This window comes from Equus caballus, chromosome 20 (assembly GCF_041296265.1).
Source record: "Equus caballus isolate H_3958 breed thoroughbred chromosome 20, TB-T2T, whole genome shotgun sequence".
Classification (NCBI taxonomy): domain Eukaryota; kingdom Metazoa; phylum Chordata; class Mammalia; order Perissodactyla; family Equidae; genus Equus; species Equus caballus.
Genome location: NC_091703.1, coordinates 30047828 through 30068825, shown reverse-complemented (window position 1 = coordinate 30068825; position 20998 = coordinate 30047828). Strand labels below are relative to the sequence as shown.

General features: G+C 38.6%; 1 non-coding gene across 3 annotated transcripts; it reads right to left on the bottom strand.

The window, feature by feature from the left end:
- Window positions 1-5875: 5875 nt before the first annotated feature.
- LOC102149158 (uncharacterized) lies at window positions 5876-18095 on the bottom strand. 3 transcript variants are annotated; one of them, XR_011429910.1, is made up of 4 exons: window positions 17827-17961; window positions 16744-16973; window positions 10205-11263; window positions 5876-8640 (listed from the first exon to the last, which is right to left on the bottom strand). It is a non-coding gene; the product is annotated as an uncharacterized protein (transcript). The 3 variants fall into 3 exon arrangements; XR_002801962.2 differs by lacking the exon at window positions 16744-16973 and having other exon boundaries at window positions 10205-11243; window positions 17827-18095; XR_011429911.1 differs by lacking the exon at window positions 17827-17961 and having other exon boundaries at window positions 10205-11243; window positions 16744-16853.
- Window positions 18096-20998: the final 2903 nt, after the last annotated feature.

Sequence of the window (20998 nt, the reverse complement as noted above, 5' to 3'; positions counted from 1 at the left end):
TTCACAATAGCCAAGATGTGGGAGCAACCCAAGAGCTCATCAACTGATGAATGGATAAAGAAATGTGGTATATTTATACAATGGAATACTGCTCAGCCATAAAAAAAGACAAAGTCATCCCATTTGCAACAACATGGATGGACCTTGAGGGTATGATGTTAAGCAAAATAAGCCAGACAGAGAAAGACAAACACTGCATGATTTCACTCATATGTGGAAGATAAACAAGCACATGGATAAAGAGAATAGATTAGTAGTTACCAGAAGGGAAGTGGGTGGGGAGGTGAAAGGGGTAAAGGGGCACATATATACAGTGATGGATAAAAATTAGACTATTCGTGGTGAGCATGATGCAGTCTATACAGAAACTGATAAATAATAATGTACACCTGAAATTACACACTGTTATAAACGATTATGACCTCAATAAAATAAATGAAAAAAAACAAAAATAAAAAAATGGATCTGAGAAACAGCATTAGCATCTGTCATGTCAGTAAAACATAAATTTTACTATTATTTGGTTCATCAAAAGATTTTTCTGTCTACTTCCTGCTTATAGGATGGGTTTATGAGAATTTGGATAGTGGAATAAAAAATATTGTATTGAGTGGGAACATGTGTTAAATGCTGACCATTATTTGTGGGACCTTGAAAATTGTAATTATGCAAAAGTCCTATTTGCAATCAGTTGGATTACATCCTCCTGAGATATACTCTCCTGATTCTGGCCCTCAAGCAGATTTGTCCAGAGATTAATAAAGTGTATATGATCTTTCTACCCTTCCAATTTTTGTTTAATAGGCATAGGAAAATCAGTGAGATGAGGAAATGACTAATAGAACTAATCTTGTGTCATGAGAACATATGTTTAAAAATCCTCACCCAGGGCCAACCCAGTGGTGCAGCGGTTAAGTCCACACATTCCACTTCAGCGACCCAGGGTTCACCAGTTCGGATCCCAGGTGCAGACCTACACACTGCTTGCCAAGCCATGCTGTGGCAGGGGTCCCACATATAAAGTAGAGGAAGATGGGCAGGGATGTTAGCTCAGGGCCAGTCTTCCTCAGCAAAAGAGGAGGATTGGTGGCAGATGTTAGCTCAGGGCTAATCTTCCTCAAAAAAAAAAATCCTCACCCATGGGCTAGAAGGGAGAGGGTAACATTCAACCTCTTCTGCCCACACCAGGCATGCCTCAACCTAATCCTTCCTTAGCTCCTCTTCCAGCATACAGAAATTGCCATTCTGGTTGATCAATTTCTAGGACATCAACAGGTCTTGGTTACTGGTGGAAAGTGTAACTGTGCTTCAAAAGGCACAAATGAGGGGCTGCCCTGTGGTGGCATCCCACATAAAATAGAGAAAGCCTGGCACAGATGTTAGCTCAGGGGCAATCTTCCACACAAAAAAAAATTATCTTGAGACAGATGAAAATGGAAATACAACATATCAAAACCTATAGGATGCAGCAAAAGCAGTTCTAAGAGGAAAGTTCATGGCAATAAATGCCTACATCTATAAAAAAGAAAGATCTACATAAACAATCTAACTTTACACCTCAAGGAACTAGAAAAAGAAAAACAAACTAAGCCCAAAGTTTGTAGAAGGAATAAAACAACAAAGATCAGAGTGGACATAAATGAAATAGAGACTAAAAAGACAATAGAAAATATCAATGAAACTAAGAGCTGGTTTTTTGAAAATATAAACAAAATAAATAAAGCTATAGCTAGACAAACCAAGGGGAAAAAGGACTCCAATAAATAAAATAAATGCAAGAGGAGATGTTACAACTGATATCAAACAAATACAAAGGGTCATAAGAGACTAATATGAACAGCTATACACCAACAGCTTGGACAACCTAGGAGAAATGGATAAATTCCTGGAAACATACAACCTAACAAGACTGAATCATGAAGAAACAGGAAATCTGAGCAGACCAATTACTAGTAAGGAGATTGCACTCAGTAATTAAAAACCTCCCAACAGGGGCCAGCCCCATGGCCTAGTGGTTAAGTTCAGCACACTCCACTTCCATGACCTGGGTTCACTTCCTGGTTGCAGACCTACACCACTCAGTGATGGCCATGCTGTGGTGGAAATCCACATATAAAATAGAGGAAGACTGGCACAGATGCTAGCTCAAGGCAAATCTTCCTCAAGGAAAAAAAACCTCCCAACAAATAAAGTCCAGGACCCAATACCTCCACTGGTAAGTTCTACCAAAAGTTCAAAGAATAATCAATATTGATACTTCTCAAATTCCTCCAAAAAATAAAAGAGGAAAGAAAACTTCCAAACTCATTTTAAGAGGCCAGCATAACGCTGATACCAAAACCAGACAAGGACACTACAAGAAAACAAAATTACAGGCAATATCCCTGGGAGAAAAAAATGGCACAAATCCTCAGTAAAATATTAGCAAACCAAATTCAACAATACATTAAAAGGATCATACACCATGATCAATTGGAATTTATTCCAAGGATGCAAAGATATTTCAACATCCACAAATCAATCAGCGTGATACAAATACAGTCACACATCACTTAACAACGGGGACATATTCTGAGAAAGGTGTCATTAGGCAATTTCGTTATTGTGCAAACATCATCAGTGTACTTACACAAACTCAAATGGTACAGCCTACTACACACCTAGGCTATATGGTACTAATCATATGGGAGCACCTTTACATGTGCAGTCTGTCGCTGACCAAAATGTTATTATGCAGCACATGACTGTATTAACAACATGAAGGATAAAAATCTATGATCATCTCAAAGATGTAGAAAAAGCATTTAACAAAATTCAGCATCCATTCATGATAAAAACTCTCAACAAAGTGAGTATAGAGGGAACATACCTCAATATAATAAAGGCCATATATGACAAGCCCACAGCTAACATCATACTCAATGATAAAAGGCTAAAGCTTTTCCTCTAAGATCAGGAGCAAGACAAGGATGCCCACTCTCATCACTTTTATCCAACATGGTATTGGAAGTCCTAGCCTGAGGAATTAGGCAAGAAAAAGAAACAAAAGGCATTCAAATTGGAAAGCAATAAATAAAACTGTCTCTATATGCAGATAACATGATACTATACATAGAAAACCCTAAAAATGCCACTAAAAAAACTGTTAGAATCACTGAACAAATTCAGTAAAGTTGGGGGATACAAAATCAACATACAAAAATCTATTGTTTTTACACACTAATAACAAACTACCAAAAAGAGAAGTTAAGAAAATTAATCCCATTTACAATTGCATCAAAAAGAATAAAATACTTAGGAATAAATTTAACCAAAGAGGTCAAAGACCTGTGCACTGAAAAACATAAGACATTGATCAAAGAACTTGGAGACACAAGCAAATGGAGAGATATTGCAAGTTCATGGACTGGAAGAATGAATATTGTTAAAATGTCCATACTACTCAAAGAAATCTACAGATTCAACACAATCCCTATCAAAATTCCAATGGTGTTTTTCACAGAAATAGAAGAAAGAATCCTATCATCTGTATGGAACCACAAAAGAACCCGAATAATCAAAGCAATCTTGAAAAAAGAACAAAGTTGGAAGCATCACACTTCCTGATTTCAAACTATATTACAAAGCCATAGTAATAAAGACAGTATAGTATTGGAATAAAAGCAGACATGTAGATCAATGAAACAAAATAGAGAACCCAGAAATAAACTCATATATACATGGACAATTAATTTGCAACAAAGGGGTCAGAAACATACAGTAGGCAAAGGACAGTCTCTTCAATAAATGGTGCTGGGGAAACTGGACAGCCACATGCAAAAGAATGAAACTGGACCCCTATCCTACATCTCTCACAATAATTAACTTGAAATGAATTAAAGATTTAAACGTAAAACCTGAACCATAAAACCCCTAGAAGAAAAAATAGAGGAAAAGTTCCTTGACATTTGTCTCGGCAATTGTTGTTTTGGATACACACCAAAAACAGTCAACAAAAACACAAATAAACAAATGGGACTTCAGCACAGCAAAAAAAAATCAACACAATGAAAAGACAACCTATGGAAAGGGAGAAAATATTTGTAAATCATATATCTGAAAAAGAGGCTAATATCTAAAACATATAAGGAATTCATACAACTCAATAGCAAAAGGAAAATAATAATCTGATGAAAAAATGAGCTGAGGATCTGAACAGACATTTTTTCAAAGAAGACATACAAATGACCAACATGTACTTGAAAAGATGCTCAACATCACTAATGATCAGGGAATTGCAAATCAAAACCACAATGAGATATCACCTCACACCTCTTAGAATAGCTATTATCAAAAAGACAACAAATAACAAGAATTGGTGAGGATGCGGAAAAAAGGGAACCCTGCACACTGTTGGTGGGAATGTAAATTGGTGCAGTCACTATGGAAAACAGTAGGCAGTTTCTTCAAAAAATTAAAAATAGGGGCTGTCCAGGTGGCGTACTGGTTAAGTTCACAAGCTCCCGCTTTAGCACCCTAGGGTTCTTGGGTTCAGATCCTGGGTGTGGTCATACCTACTGCTCAGCAAGCCATGTTGTCGTGGTATCCCATACACAAAATACAAGAAGACTGGCACAGATATTAGCTCAGGGACAATCTTCCTCACCAAAAGAAAAAAAAAATTAAAAATAGAAGCACCTTATGATCCAGCAATCAATCCCATTTCTGGGTATATATCCAAAGGAAACAAAAACAGGATATCAAAGAGCTATCTTTACCCCCATTTTCATTGCAGCATTATTCACAATAGCCAAAATATGGAAAGAATCTAAGTCCCAATCAACAGATGAATGGATAAAGATGTGGTATATGTGATGTAATATATATATAATGAAATATTACCCATGAGAAAGAAAGAAACCCCCTACCATTTGTCATTTGTGACAACATGGATGGAGCTTGAGGGCATTATGCTAAGTGAAATAAAGCAGAGAATGAGAAATACTGCATGATATCACTTACATGTGGAATCTAAAGAAAAAGTCAAACTCAGAAACAAAGAGTAGAAAAATAGTTGACAATGGCTAAGGGTTGGGAAATAGGGAAAGATTGGTAAAAGAAGGTTAAAAACTTCAGTTATGAGTAAGGTCTGAGGATCAAATGTTAAACATGGTGACTATAGTTGATAACACTGTAGTTTATAATTAAAATTTTCTAAGAGAGTAGAACTTAAATGTTCTCACCAAAAAAAATATGTTAAGTGATAGATGTGTTAAATAACTAGATGAGAGGCGTAGCCTTTCACAATGTACACTTTAAATATCCTACAATTTTATATCTAAATTATACCTCGATAAAGCTGAAATTTTTTAAAAAGGAAAGATAAAGCAGGGTGAGGGGAGGGAGTGATGGAAAGTACTATTTTAGAAAGGATGGTCAGGACGGTCCCTCTGAGTAGGTGATATGTGAGCAGAAACCAGAATGAAACAAAGGCGTCAATCTTGTGAAAATTATGGGGAAGAGAATTTCCCAGGAAATTGCAAAGGATTTGTTTGATGTGTTTGCTGAATGGCAAGAAAGTCAGTGTGGAGAAAGTGGCATAATCGTAGGAGATTCTCCCTGTAGCAGCAGCAGGGGAAAGAGCTAATCGTGAGAAGCCTTATATTTCATATACTATGATTTTTATTCTAAAAGTGATCATTCAGAATGTAGGATGTTCTATAAGATAACTTGCCCGGACTCTTTAAAAAGTCAGTGTTATGAAAGACAAATGTGAGTGAATTGTTCTACATGTACAATATCCAACAAAAACACCATGTAAGCAACAAATGCAAGCCACATGTGTATTTTAAGTTTTCTAGTAGTCATTTAAAAAAGTAAAAATGAACAGCTGAAATTAATTTTAATCATATAGTTTATTTAACCCACATATTATTATTTCAACATGTAATCAGTATAAAAATTGAGATACTTTATATTTTTTTCTGTGTAAAATCAAAACCGGTGTGCATTTTAACGGACAGCACAACTCAACTGCACTAGCCACGTTCAGCTCAGAAGCCACATGCGACTCGTGGCTACCATATTAGACAGCATAGTTCTAGATTAAAATAGACTAAAGAAATATAACAATCGCAGTGTGTACCCTAATTGGATCCTGACTGATGGGAAAAAAACAGCTATAGAAAACTTTCAAGGATAATGGGGAAATTTGAATGTGGGCTGGATGTTGGGTGTATTATTGAATTTCTAGTAATTTTCTTGGGTATGATAATGGTATTGGGACTACGAAAAAGAATGCCATTATTCTAAGAGAGGCATGCTGAAGTATTTAGGGATAATATCATGATATTTTCAACTTATTTTCAAATGGTTTAGAAAGAAATGAAGCAAATATGACAAAATGTTTTATAAAAGGGGGTGGTTGATGGGAAGCCACTGGAGAATTTTAAGCGAAATCGCCTGATTTGAATTGTTAAATAATCCAGTTGGCTGCTCTGTGGAGTCTGTCTAGAGGTTACCCTGTAGGGAGGCAAGAATACAAGCAGTAGCTTGACCTAGATGGAGATGGTAAGAAACGTATTCAGGGTATATTTTAAACATAGCATTGATATGATTTGCTGACATTCTTGAGATAAAAGGAAGAGAACTTTCAGGCAAGAGACTGGTAGAAACACAGGTTTTTACTTTTCCGGTTCCATGATTCACCTTGAAATGCCCACATGAATACAGAAATAGCACGTGTGTGATTTATTACAACATACTGTTGATGCAGAGGTGAAAGCAGAGCATCATTTAGTCAAACAGGATTGCAGTGAAGGTCAGGAGAAGATATCGCCAGTTACATAATTAAGACTCCTTGCCCAGAAACTATTAGGGCAGAAATCCAATCAGAGGTTACCAGGGGCTGGGGGTAGGAGGAGTGACTGACTTCAAAAGGGACAAGAGGAAATTTGGGGGGATGATGCAAATATTCATTCTTGATCGTGATGATGTTCACACAACTATATACATTGGGCAAATCTCACAAAGCTGCACACCTAAATTTTATGATATGTCAATTACATCTAAATAACCCTGACTTTAAAATTTTTTATTATTATTACCATATTCAGAGAACATTTCCTCTTTTTTTAGCAAAAGTTTATCATTAAAAGAGAGAAAGGAAACACTATTTATGCTAAATTCTCCCAATTAATATATGACTAAATACCATCTTTTTGTATAAGGAGAACTATGAGTATATAAAACACACACACAAAAGACTTCTTGCCTAAAGAACAAACCATGATACACAGCCACAGCTTAGGATAAGGGGACCAAGAGCAGTCAGCAAAGGCAAGAGGCAAGAGGAAAGGAACGGCTGGAGGCACTAAAGGGTAACCCAGAAAAAGCATATCATGGAAAGCAGGGAATTCATTTCATTCAAGAAATATTTACTGTGCCACCCGCCCCACTCCCTCCATTTACCAGGCAAGATTCTAGTGGCTTAGAATAGATCAGCAAACAAGAGACCAACTTCCCTGTCCTATATTCTAGCAGAGGGATAAGATAATACACGTAATAAATAAACATTATAAGCAAATAAAATACACATTAGAAATTACTAAGATGTATGGAAAAAAGTAGGGTAAGAGCGATTGAGAATACCAGGAAGCAGGATACAATATTAAATAGGGTTAAGTTTACAAAAAAAAGTAAGGGCTCCTTAGTGTCAAATGCTGCAAGGAGGCAGATGTGGATGTGGCTGAGGAGAGGAAACTGGACTCACTAATTTTTCATTCTCACGCTGAGGGAGTTTCTCTTCAGTACGCTTTCTTCTTTCATGCCCATTGGATCTGAGCTCACTCTGAAAGCTTTCCCACACTTCTCACATGTATATGGTTTCTCTCCTGTGTGGACTCTTCTGGGTACATTAAGTTCTGAGCTCTGATGAAAGGTCTTCTCACATTCATTACATTCAAAGGGTTTCTTCCCAGTGTGGATCCGGTGGTGTCCAGTGAGGGCTGAGATATTCCTAAAGGATTTCCTGCAGTCCTCTCATTCACAGGGTTTCACTCCAGTGTGAATTCTCTCATGTTTAATAAGATCTGAGCTCCCATGGAAGGCTTTGTGACCCTAGTCGCACATAGACGGTTTCTCCCCACTATGGATTCTTTTGTGCTGGGTTAGGGCAGAGCTCTGGCTGAAGGCCTTCCCACACTCTTCACATCCATAAGGTTTCTCACCACTGTGGATTCTGTTATGTAGGGTGAGGGCTGAGATCACTCTGAAAGCTTTTCCACATTCTTCACATTCACAAGCTTTCTCTTTGTCATGCATTTTCTCGTGGGGAATAAGTTCTGACTGCCAACAGATGTTTTCACAACTTGTGCTACATTCACAGAAACTGTGTGCACTGCGAATTCTTTCATACATGGCATATTCCAAGTTTATGTGCAAACTTTCCCCTAATCCTCTTCTTTTTGTTCTGACCTCACAATGTCCTGATCTTCGTTGTTCACCTCCTTAGAATTGCTATTCTTATCTTTCAATGCTTCTATGGATTTTCCACACTGATTCTTCTGAGTATTTGTCAAGATGACTCAGTGTGACTCCTCATTTTCAAAACGTACTTTTCCATTGATTCCCCACTCCTAACCTGGGTCTTAACACTTGACACTAAGAAAAAGGAAAAATAACAATAAGGAAGAGGGAGAGCAAAAAAAGAAAATGTCACTTGTTTATTGCACTCACATGGGAGAAAAAAATGAATAGTAATTATATGGAAGAAGAAGAATGGGCTGTGAGGAAACATTTTCTAGGCGTAAAAATTGTTTAAATACTATAAGCAAGGAGCAAGACAAAATTATCAAGAAATAGTGGGATAGAGTTTCCCAAGAAAGACAAAGGGAAAGGAGAACAAGTTGAAATAGAAAATAAAAGGAAATAAAATATGTGGTAAACAATAAAACGGAAAATCTAAGCACACAAAGATAGGGGTGTATAACCTCAGAGTGCCCTCCAAACTGAATTAAATGGAGCTAAAAGAATAGGTTACGTCTGGAGTAATCCCAGCAAGAAGGCTCAGGAATGAGATGCAATTGAAGGAATCTGTTCAGCCCTGGGCTAATGCACGCACCTCACTTCGAATACGTTCTCTTCTGGCTGCTAGATTATTCTCAGTATTTTCTTTCAAAATATAACTCTAAACTCCTCTTCCATATATACAGAAACCACTAAGCTCCCTCCTATAGGAAACTTCCCTTGATTAACTTTGACCCAACTCTGATCAAACCAGGAGTTGTCTTTGGGCTCTCTTAGAAATTATTGTTCACTCTGTACTAATATGTGAATTGTTACATATGCTATTTTGTTAACTCTTAGCTAATCAGGTCATATATTTATTTTGTCTCCCTAACAAAAATGTAAGCTCTCTTCTGGCATAGATTCTACCTATTCTATGAATAATCTCTTAATCAAAACCCAAAAGAAAGTTTATCTTCAATATAAGTACAGTATATTATTTCAATGATGTTATCCATAGACTCTAAGCATAGCAATGACACCTGAAATAAGAGACTGGTATGCTCATGAGCTCTTTCAGCTTTCATATAACAAATATTTATTAAACATGAATCATATGTCACTATGTTCTGGGGATAACTACAGTCCCTCACTTTAAAAAGCTCACAGTCTAGTACCATGCTTCTCAAACTTTAGTGGGCATATCACATGGGAAGCTTGTGAAAATGCAAATTCGATCCTGCCCCTGGATATTAATTAGTAGGTCTCAGTGATACTCAGGAATCTATATTTGTAATAAGCACTCCCACTGATTCAGATTCAGGTGGTCCTCGGACATCACTCAGGGAAATACTGTCTAGTAAATCAATATGTTTTTTGAAAACAAAGCCAGGAGAACATCAAGGAAGACTGGGTTGAAGATCCCATTGCAATGGACTAACTGACCTGGGGGAAGACTAAGGGCTTTAAGAGTGTGGTATATGGGGATTATAAATTTTTATCTAAAGTGGTAAAAATAAAATGAATCTGAATGCAAGGGATCCTATGCTTTTTGAATGATGACAGGTTGAAACTCTGGTATTCAGTTTTTTTCCATTTTTCCTTCTGGAAGATTTTAAGATTCATAGCTGGAAATTATCTATATGATGTGTTGTTAAATTTCCAAGATAAAGAAAGAAGAGAAAAGAAAGTAGAAACTCTCAGATTCTTTATGACTCACCTGCCCGGGAGCTTGTACAGGCCTCTCTTAAGTCAGCTCCATGCAGATCGAGAACATAGGATTCCTGACCCTGCTCCAGCTGGGAAATTACAGCGGGTTTGGGAAATTGCAATGTTCCTTGTATGGAAGGTAACAGGATACAATTACCTGGAGAGTAAAATAAAGCTACTCCAAAGCCTGGTCCTAGACTTATAGTCAGTAACAGGTCAATAGAGATCAGAGGGATAAATAAGCAGAGAATAAATAAGAGACGGATTTAAAATATCCCCAGAGTATATAAAACATATAAATAATTCCTACAAATCAATAACAAAAAGGCAATCAATTAGAAGTGTGGCAAAAGAATAGGCATTTCACAAAACAGTATGTCTAAACAGCCAGTAAACATTTAACAAGGTGCTCAACTCCATTAGTTAATAGTGAAATGCAAATTAGAACCACAGGAGATATCATTTCACACCCACCATAATGGCTAAAATGAAAAGGACAGTGCCAAGTGTTGACAAGCCTGTGGAACAACTATAACTTTCAAACACTGCTGCTAGGAGCACAAGTTTGCACAACTACTTTGGTAAACTGCCATACTCTATGACCCAGCAATTCTTAGTTATAAATGCAACAGAAATGCATATATATGTTCACCAAAGACATAATAACCAAAACTGGAAACAACTCAAATGTCCATCTACAGTAGAATGACAAATCATAGTATGATCACCCAATGGAATAATCTACACTAACAAGAATGAACGAACGGTGACCACTGGCAACAAAAGAACAAATCTCACAAATATAATGATGAGTGAGAGAACCAAACATAACAGAAGATATACTGTTTGATTCCATTTATATAAAATTCAAAAACAGGCAACATTAATCTATCAGGTTAAAAGTCAGGGGGCCGGCTCCATGGCTGAGTGGTTAAGTTCCCACGCTCCACTGCGGCGGCCCAGGGTTCGGATCCTGGGTGCAGACGTGGCACTGCTCGTCAGGCACGTTGAGGCGGCGTCCCACATCCCACACCTGGAAGGACCTGCAACTAAGATATACAACTATGTACTGGGGGGTTGGGGAGATAAAGCAGAAAAAAAAGAAAAGTCAAGAAAATTATTATCTCAAGTAGAGGCAGAGAGGCAGAGAAAAGTATTGCCTGAAGGGGGCACAAAGGTGCAGGCTACTGAGGTGCAGGTAATGTTCTGTTTCTTAATCTGGGATGGTCATGTGGGTGCTTTTGCTTTATGAAAATTCATCAAGCTGTACACTTACAACAAATATATAAAAGGAAAGGAGAGAATCGTATCAGAGAATCAGCTTTCTGATCCCCAAAAAGCAAAGGCACATTTACCTAGGCTGCCCTCTTTCTGCTAAAGAAAAAGAAATTCTTCCTGATGGATTGTGTGCAATAAGATTTTATAGGAGAGTTTCTCTCTGATCTAGTGGAGCTGGCAGGAATTAAAGGATGAATTCCATGAGAATTCAAGGATAGCAAAGGAAGCAGTTTCTCCCTGTGTACATACAGAGTAGTTCCACAAAACCAGAAATGGTCAGCAGAGAGAAAATTCTATCTCTGGACCCAAAGAAAGTCCCAAGAAACTCTTCCCTCAGGAGGCCATAAAGATAGAGCATGATCCTTATCTAAGTAACATTGGACACTGATACATGAAAAAGTAAAGCAGAACCAAAGTGAGTGCATAGAGTCTTTACCCAGAGAAAGTCAATTCTCATAATTCTCCAGCATCACATTCCTATAGGTGTCCCTCTAAGCAAGGATCAAACACATCCATTCCTTCTGAGTGAAGTACAGTGCTATGTCTTCAAACATCACCAGCTCCTGAAACAACAAATACCTACTGTCCTGGGAATAATCCTACGACTGCAATAAAATAAACAAGGAGATCTTGCTAGAGTGAAATGCTATCACTCTTATTATGATTGTGGAAGAAGTGCAGGGAAACAACAGAGAAAGCAGTAAAGGTGTGAGGGTATAATCTAAAGACAGAGTTACACCAGCAAATAAATTCTATTTAATGGGGAATAAACATCTAAAATTTGGAGCTGGGTAGTCGAAGACTACCTTGATTGAGGGTATAAATTACAGTTGGCCTTATTCACAGAGAATAATCACTCTCAAGGAGAGAAAGGAAATCAGAGCTCACCTGGGGACAGTTTATCAAAGATAACTCTTCCCGTGCCCTGTCTCCTTGGCAACTCTCATGATGAAAGGCAGATGCAGGGGAAGCAGATGTAGCAGACAGGTGAGAAAGTAATCAACAGAGTCAAGGGGGGCAATTCCTCAGTAAAAGACTCCCTCCTGCCAATAGTTTTCCTGTGAATCTAGGAACCCTATCCAGATGTATCCTAAAAACAGAAACTAGAACCCTCACTGCCATGGTCAACACACTCTCAACTCAACTGGTTTCTCTGGTAGCTCTCACCTATTTCTCATACAGTGTTCAATCTGTTTCAACAAGCTAAAATGATCTCTGACATATAGGCTTCAGGTTTTCCCTGTAGGATTCTGTTCACACTGCTGCTGCCATCTGGTATATGTCTTTGCTCTTCTACCTATATCCTAACCCTCCAATCCCTACCCTGTCCCCACCCATGATTGACAGCACAACTCCTCTGAGAAGACTTGGGAACAAAATGATGCTCTCTTGGGGCAGCCCTCAAGCAAAAGTTCATTGGTCAGCTAACTATTACTTTTCTTTTACTTACTTACTGTGGTCCATCACAGAAATTCTGGGATTCTTTTCCTCAGATCAAACTCCTAAAATTAACTGCATCCTAGCATTCAGTAATCCTCCCACCTTTGATTTTCTAATCCTATCCCCTCTATATCTATTGTGGCACAGCCTTTTTAACAGATACAAAGGTGCAAACTATATAAAAGAAGTATGTAACAGAGTCGTTTGATACTCAAAAAGCCTGACAGAAATCTAAAATATTAATAGGAACTTCCTTTTTCCATTCCCTTTGATACAGCCAGCTCATTCTGAAGCCTGAGGGTCACTCACTGGACTCTGTGCTGCTTCACTGTTACCTTCATAATCCATTTTCCTTTCACATCTCTTGGTACTTAGAAAAGAAACCCATTCAATCGCTAAAGTTAACCCACACTTACATTTCCAAATTCATATCCTCACAGATTCTGAACTCTAATTTATCGATTATCCAGAAATCCCCTGGATAATCTTTCCTCATGTCTGAAGAGCAGTATCTCAGAGCTGAGGCACGGACCTCAGTATTGAGCTGGTTTCCTCCACTTCTTCTAACACCTTTGCAGCACTCCTCCTTCTACCACAAGTGCAAGTCTGCCTTTATTTGATCTGTTTGAAATACAGTCATGTGTCACTTAAAGACAGGGATGCATCCTGAGAAATTCATTGTTAGGCAGTTTCATCCCTTGAACATCATAGAGTGTACTTACACAAACCTAGATGCTATATCCTACTACAAATCTAGGCTATGTGGTACTAATCTGACGGGACCACTGTCATATACGCAGTCTGTCATTGACTAAAACATAATTATGCAGCACATGACTGTACGTCACTTTTAACTATTCTCTTCCTTTCTCTGACTTCCTTCTTGCTGTTTCCTACTTAGTTTTCCTCCTTGGTCTCCTTCAAGGGTAGCTCTTCTTCTACTCACCTCTTGCACTCTAAGTGTATTTAAGGTCTCCATCCTAGTCCCTCTGCCAGTCTCACTGTACACCTTCTCCCTAGTGACCACATTTACATTCATGCCTTCAACTTGAGCAGATGACTCTCAAATCTGCATTTCTAGCCCAGATCTCTCTACTCAAGTCAAAACACGTCTTCACTCAATAGATACCTTTGCTTCCATGTCCACAGGCACCCCAAACTCATTATATCTAAGTCCAAACTGATCATTTCCTTCTTCTATAATGCCAAACTTAGTGAACAGCACTTCTATCTACTCAGTCATCAAAGCCATAAACCCCTCTCTCTTATGTACCTTATACATATACTCAGTCATAAAGACCAAATATTCCATCCCTGTTATACCTCTGACCCCACTCCCAGAGCACCTGGTACATGCTTCTACCACAGTACTTATCACATTGGATTATTATCACGGACTTCCTTGTTTGTTTCCCCAAACAAACTGAAGTGCCTTGAGAGCAGGAGCCAAATGTTCTTCAATTTTGTATCTCCACTACCCAGCATAATTATCTGGCACTTAAAGTATGCTCAATACATTCTGCATGAATGAATGCATGAATTAAATTAATTGTTAGCATCTGCTCCAGGAGTACAAGGGGCTTACAAAGAAAGCTGACCTTATTAAACTGAGAGCTGGCCTCTCCTCCTAGATATATCAGGTATAGGATTAGGGGCCGACCTGCAGCTCTCCAGATGAAGACCTGCAGTGCCTCCTCAATTGCACCAGCAGTCTGGAGATTTTGAGTTCCATCAGACAGACTTTCTGGCCCAAGGGCAATACATTTACTCTTATCAAATATTTTAATATTTTATCTTTAAAAAACATTTGGCTTGGATAATTTATTTACTATTCTATAAAACAGAGAACAGAATATCACAAATAAAATCTCCCTTTGTCTAATTCTCTTTCAGAATTTTCCCAATTAGAAATCCTGCACTTTCTCTGGGCTGGGGCCAAATGGCATCTTATCAGGTAACAAAACTTACCTCTTGTTTATGAGAGGTTGTATGTGACATCCAGATCCTCCCTCAATTGATAACTTGGTTCCTTAGGGTGAGGCTTACCCTTATTCAATCCCACCCTTTCCAGACACAAACTAGAATCATCCTGTTTATCTCCCTCTTCATCATCTGGACTGAAATAGGATCCTATATTTTTCATCATTGTAAGGAACTGAACTGCTACATTACACCACAGCCATTCTCTCTAAATAAGGGCTATCTAGTAAATTATTAAAGGTGAAGTCAGTAACAAGAATAGGAAAAAGATGCATGTCTTTTTACCATGAAGCTGTTTTATATGATATTTCCCAATAACTAAATAGTCTGTTGTGAAAATATAGCGAAATGCAGAAGGAAATGCAAACCCCCTGACTACGTAACCCTCATCGTAGCTTTACCATTATTTGGACCTAGGCCCCCACACCTTGGAAAAGACTTCCTGACAATCTCACCTAAACTATCACATCTACCACCCCATCTTCTCCCAACCTCATCACTCTTCCCCTGCTTTATTTCTACATATACATACATATTTATTTTCTCTCTTTTCCACTACACTATGTGAGCTCCCTGAGGGCAGCAACTTTATCAATCACCATGTCCAGAGAAAGCTTGGGGAATGAAGGAGGGCAGGGACAGAGCTGTGAAGCCTGGAACAGCAGAGAACAGGGAGTTCAATCCCCATACCAATTTTAAAGAATGGGCTGTGGGTCACCCTAAGGAAAACACGGATGATCTGAAAACATGTTCTATAAAGGGCCAGATGATAAATACTTATGGTTTTGCAGGCCACACAGTCTCAATCTACTCAACTCTGCTGTTGTAGCATGAAAGCCGTACATAAACAAATGAGCGTGGCTGTGTTCCAATAAAATTTATGGACAGGGAAATTAGAAATTTTATAATTTTCACACGTCACAAAATATTATTCTTTTGATTGTTTTTCAACCATTTAAAAATGTAAAAACCATTTTTAGTTCAAGGGCCATACAAAAACAGGTGGTAGGTCCCATTAAGCCTGCAGGCTGACCTCTGCCATAGGGAATAAGATGGCCAGTCTCCAGAGCCACGGCAGGGTGGGGTTGCTTCAGGAATAGCTCAGGAATAGCTTTCAGTCACTCAGAGGGCAGCCCAATGTTCATTTAGTTCTTTTTTTTTTTAATATTCATATGTATAACATCTAAAAATCAGTTCTTGGTACCATCCTTTGGAAGACATGCTCTAGCTCATTTTCTATTAGACTGCCAGAACTCTCTTCATAAGCAGAAGGATGAATGCTAGCTCCCCACCTCTCTTTTGTAGGACCCAAGAAAAAGGGATGACATTTTCAGGCTGGTTGACTATGGGCCAATGTTGGATAACTGGTGAATCCAAGGCTGATACCAAAATCTTCTCACATGCCAAGCTCTGCCTTTCTTGGGCACCAGATGGAACCCAGATGTAGGAATGTCATCAAAAGGGAAGAAAAAAAGGACTATTCATATGTTAAAATTAAAATCCCAGGAAAGATATAAAGGAGCAATCTCACTGGACTGCAGAGAAAGGGAAAATCCAATTCTCATTCCATTTTAGAAAAAGACAGAGGATTCATATAGAGTTTCCTACAAAAGCATGCAACTCTAAAAACTATATCAATATAGTCAGCAACAAAGAGGTCAAGGAAAAATCTCAGTTGAGGAGCTTTGCCACTGCCTGCTTTAGCCCTTAAGAAAACCAGGTTCTTCATTGTCTCTCCCCTGGCCAGTAGAGACTCCACCTCCTCTTACCTACTCTTCTCCACCCAGATCTCACTCTTCATCTCCCATCACTCCTATGACCACCTCTCTGCTAGGTGAATCATGGACCCACCTCCAGTCCTGTCTCTCTCCAGGTAGGACATCCAGGGCCTGCTCCTCAGGGCAGGCCTCCTCAAGGGAGCCAAACCCATGTGGACACCTATCAAAAATAACTGCCTTCTCTGACGTGACTGACATTTTGAGCCACAGGGCAGGAGCTGCTCTGCCTTTTTTGTCCATTGACAGTATGGCTTTAGAGACCAGTAAAGTTCAGAGGCTCCAATCTACATTTCAAGTATTGGCCTGCAAGAAAAGGGCAGGAGAAAAGAAAGAGAAAAGAAGTCATGAATGAGAGCAGTACCACATCAACAATTAAAAATCACAAAAGGAGCCAGCCCTGGTGGCCTAGTGGTTAAAGTTCCATACTCTCACGGCTTTGGCCACATGGGTTCACTTCCCTGACACGGAACCACACCACCCATTTGTCAGTTGCCATGCTATGGTAGTGGCTCACATAGAAGGATTTACAACAACTAGGATATATAACCATGTACTGGGGCTTTGGGGAGGGAAAATAAAAACACTTTTAAAAATCACAAAAGAACCTAGCAGCTGGAAGGGAAAAGAAATTGGCAGACAGGAAGAAAATTAAAGCTCTGATCAGAATTTTAGGGTTACCAAGGACAACCTAATACGGTGGTTAAGAGCTCAGATGCCGGCACCAGACCCCTTGGGTTTCCTATCTCAACTTACCAGCTATGCCACCACGGGCAAGTTTACTATCCTCTCTAGGGTTCAAGTTGCCTATCTAAAAATTGCGATAGGGATAGCACCCACCTCATTGGGTTTTTTGAGAGTTAAATGACTTAATACATATATATATAAAGCACTTAGAACAAGACCTGACCCAGAATAAGCGCTATATTCAACTGTGTGCCAAGTAAAATTTTAAAATTTTAATGTTAAATAATGAGGAGCTTAGGATCTTCTCCTAAAGAAGGAGCAGGGGGAGTAGAGAAAAACAGGCTAGAAGAGGTAAAGAAAAAGATGCTCGGCCAGGCGGGACCTCCTGCATCCCAATTCACCCCACCTCCCGCCCCGCCCCAGAAGGCCGGCGAGGGGCGGCCGCCAGAACTCTGCCCGCGACCGCACATACCTGCCCCGCGGCCTCAGCTCCGCCGCCGCCCTTGCGAGTCCTGCCTTCCCGGCGGCGGCACAGAAGGAGTGCAAAGGGCACCCCCAAGGTGAGGTCGAAGAAACCCCACCCGCGCCTCAGAGCCCTCAAGTTCCGCGGTCTCCATGGTAACGCGCGGCTCACCCTTCTAGGACCCCGGGAGGACTCTTCTCTTTGGTCCAGCGCTGCAAACCCTGAGAAGCTGGAGGGTCTGAGCCATTGCTTTTCAGTTTGAGACTGTTGCCACGTTTGAGAACAGATTCGCTTGCACAGGAAATTTATTTTCTTCAGTGTATGAAGAGAGAAAACAAAGAAAGAAAATGGGAGCAAGAGTTAATCAGAATTACTTGAATGTAAACTCCATGGGGCAGATATCTTTAACTCTTTTGTTCACTCATGTATCCCAAGCTCTTAAAACAGTTGCTGAAGAAATGCTTATTAAATAAATGATTTGAAACGGGTCTGAAAAAAATCGCCGCAAAGCATCTTTGACTAACAGCATATGCCTCTTATCAGTAGCTTTATTTAAAAGAGAACTACGTGTCGCATATATTTAAATGTGTTAGAATTTTTAGGATTATGAAGACCCACAAGCATGCATTATAAATAAAGTATGCTGTATTTTCCAAAATATTGCATTTCCAATATATGGTATTTTTCTATAATATATTTAATTATATTTCAGCATAATGATTAGCAGCAGAAACTTGAACAGAAAATATTAAATATATGTTAGTAATAAAGTTAAGCACAAAAGATATATTAAAAGTTTGAGGATGTAGCAAATACGTTTTAGATTGTTCTTCCCAACACTAGAATATGAACTTTCTAGCATAAAATTAGGGGACATTACCTTTTTAGAAGAGGAAACTCCAAGAAAATTATTTCAAAAGGACAGCCAAAATAAACAAAGCAAAATCCATGAAATCAAAGACAAAAAACAAACACCTGCTAAATTTCTGAGTTGAACTAGAAAAATAATCAGAATACTTAACAAGATTATTGGAAGGAAAATGATAAAAGACCTGTGACAGTTAAAATGAATGAGCTGGAGCTACATTTTTCATTAAGGACAAATCTCAAAACCATAAAGTTAAATACAAAGTACTAAGTAACCCCTCTGAAGTATTCTTGCCAAAAATATTGAACGTAAATCAAATCAAGCCTTTAAACTTAGAGAATATGTACACAGTGAAACCATTTGTATAAAATTAGTAAAATGTAAATTATACTATATAATGTTTGCGGCTACCCACATATATACTAAAAATGTATAAACATGCATGGGAATAACAACATCAATATCAAGATCATAGTTAATCTGAGAAGGAAGGGGAGAGGGCTTGGGGAGGGGAAGACAAGGGAATTTAATCATTTCTGTAATATTTAGGTCAAGTTAGATGTTGAGTATTTCTTAAATTATTCTTTTGTATGCCTGAAATACTTGCTATTTTTTCCCAAAACCCCAGGAAATGAATTTGGTAATTTCAACAGATGGCAGAGGGGCCATAGAATTACTTAACAATGATCAGGCTTCTATTTCTCCATCAAAGATCCTGACCTTCAATTGAGAGTGGGAGGAAAAACAGTAATATGTGGAAATTAAATTTCATGACATACAAGGAGATAGTAAAAGAATAACTACTTCCTGTAAATGCAAGTCTTCATATCTAGATAAAATCACCTGAAGGATCCTGAAGGCAGGCACATTGGCCACAGGACCCCTGAAGGCCACTTTGAAGGAGTGCGACTGATGCCCAAGACTGGCAGATGTCCAAATTTTTAAAAAGTAAAGAAGGTGAATTGTGGAATTAACAGGCTGAAAATCTTGACATGGATCCCTGAAAAATTCCAGCATTAATGATTTTAGGACATCTTTTATGAGCAATTAGGGTTAATCAAGAACAAAGAGTGTAAGTCAATTGTATCTCAGTTGGACTAGATTATTAAAGCGGCAGACTAAGGGTCTGCTGTGGAAGTAAAGTATCTTCATATCAGCAAAGTCTATCATAAATGAACCCCGTGAATATACGCGAATCGGAAGTTAGCACTGTTAAGTAGATTGGCATGAGGAAGGAAGAATGTACCCACTCAGCCTGGATGGTAGGTGACTATGTATAGCATCTCTCCTGCAGCCCCTTGCTCAGTGTCTTTGCACAGTATTCACTGAACTCAATTACAGAATTAGGGACTTAGTATCCTTACGGATCAGTCTAATCAAAACACAACTTCCTTTAGAGGAGAAGGATAAAATTGTATTAAATGGAGGACTGAAGAAATTTTTTTGTATAAAGATCATTATTTAGCAATCATTATGAGCCAGGCACTTTCATATAAAATACATTATATTTTCCTCCTCACTATAAGCTTCTGAGTGAAGGATTTATTGTCACTATTTTACAGATGCAGCAATTGAGATGCAAAGGAGTTAAGTGACTTGCCCAAAATATCAAGCTAGTAAGTGGCAGAGGCAGGAATGAGGTCTTCTGCATATAAGATTGGTGCACTTTCCATGATACCACTTTATAACAAATGTGCCAAGTACTTTCTAATCTCCTTTGCCTTTGAATAAATAGAAGCCCTGATTGGGCTGGAGAGACTGCCTTTATGTTCAGAATAGTGCACATATGAGATCCAAGACTCTGAAGTCATTAGTTTCTCTTCTAATTTTATCCTCCTTTGTAATTTTAGGCAAACTTTTAATCTCTTGGGCCTCAGTTTTCCCAGGTGCGAAATGAAGGAATTGTACCTGATGACTACTACGGTATCTTCCAGAGTTGCAATCTATTATTCTAATCATGAAATTTGATGTCAGGCAATGTGTTAAATGATTTCAATATATTATCTCATTTAATCCTCATAAAACTCTGAAAATTAGGTATCTATACTGGATCCATTTTGCAGACAGGGAAACTAGGGCATGAAAAATATACCTTGTGTAGGGTCTCATGCACACAGGTACCAGGCAGTTTAGCCTGAATTCAATCCCATAATTAAGTAAATTTGATTTCATTTTGATAAGCTTTAAAAGAAGTTAACTATGACCATTCACAAAGATATGCTATCATTCTTCCCACTGAAAGGAACCGAGACTCCTTGGAGAAATGGCTGATTCCAGGTCTGGAACAGGAAATATACAAAATGAGACTGAAAC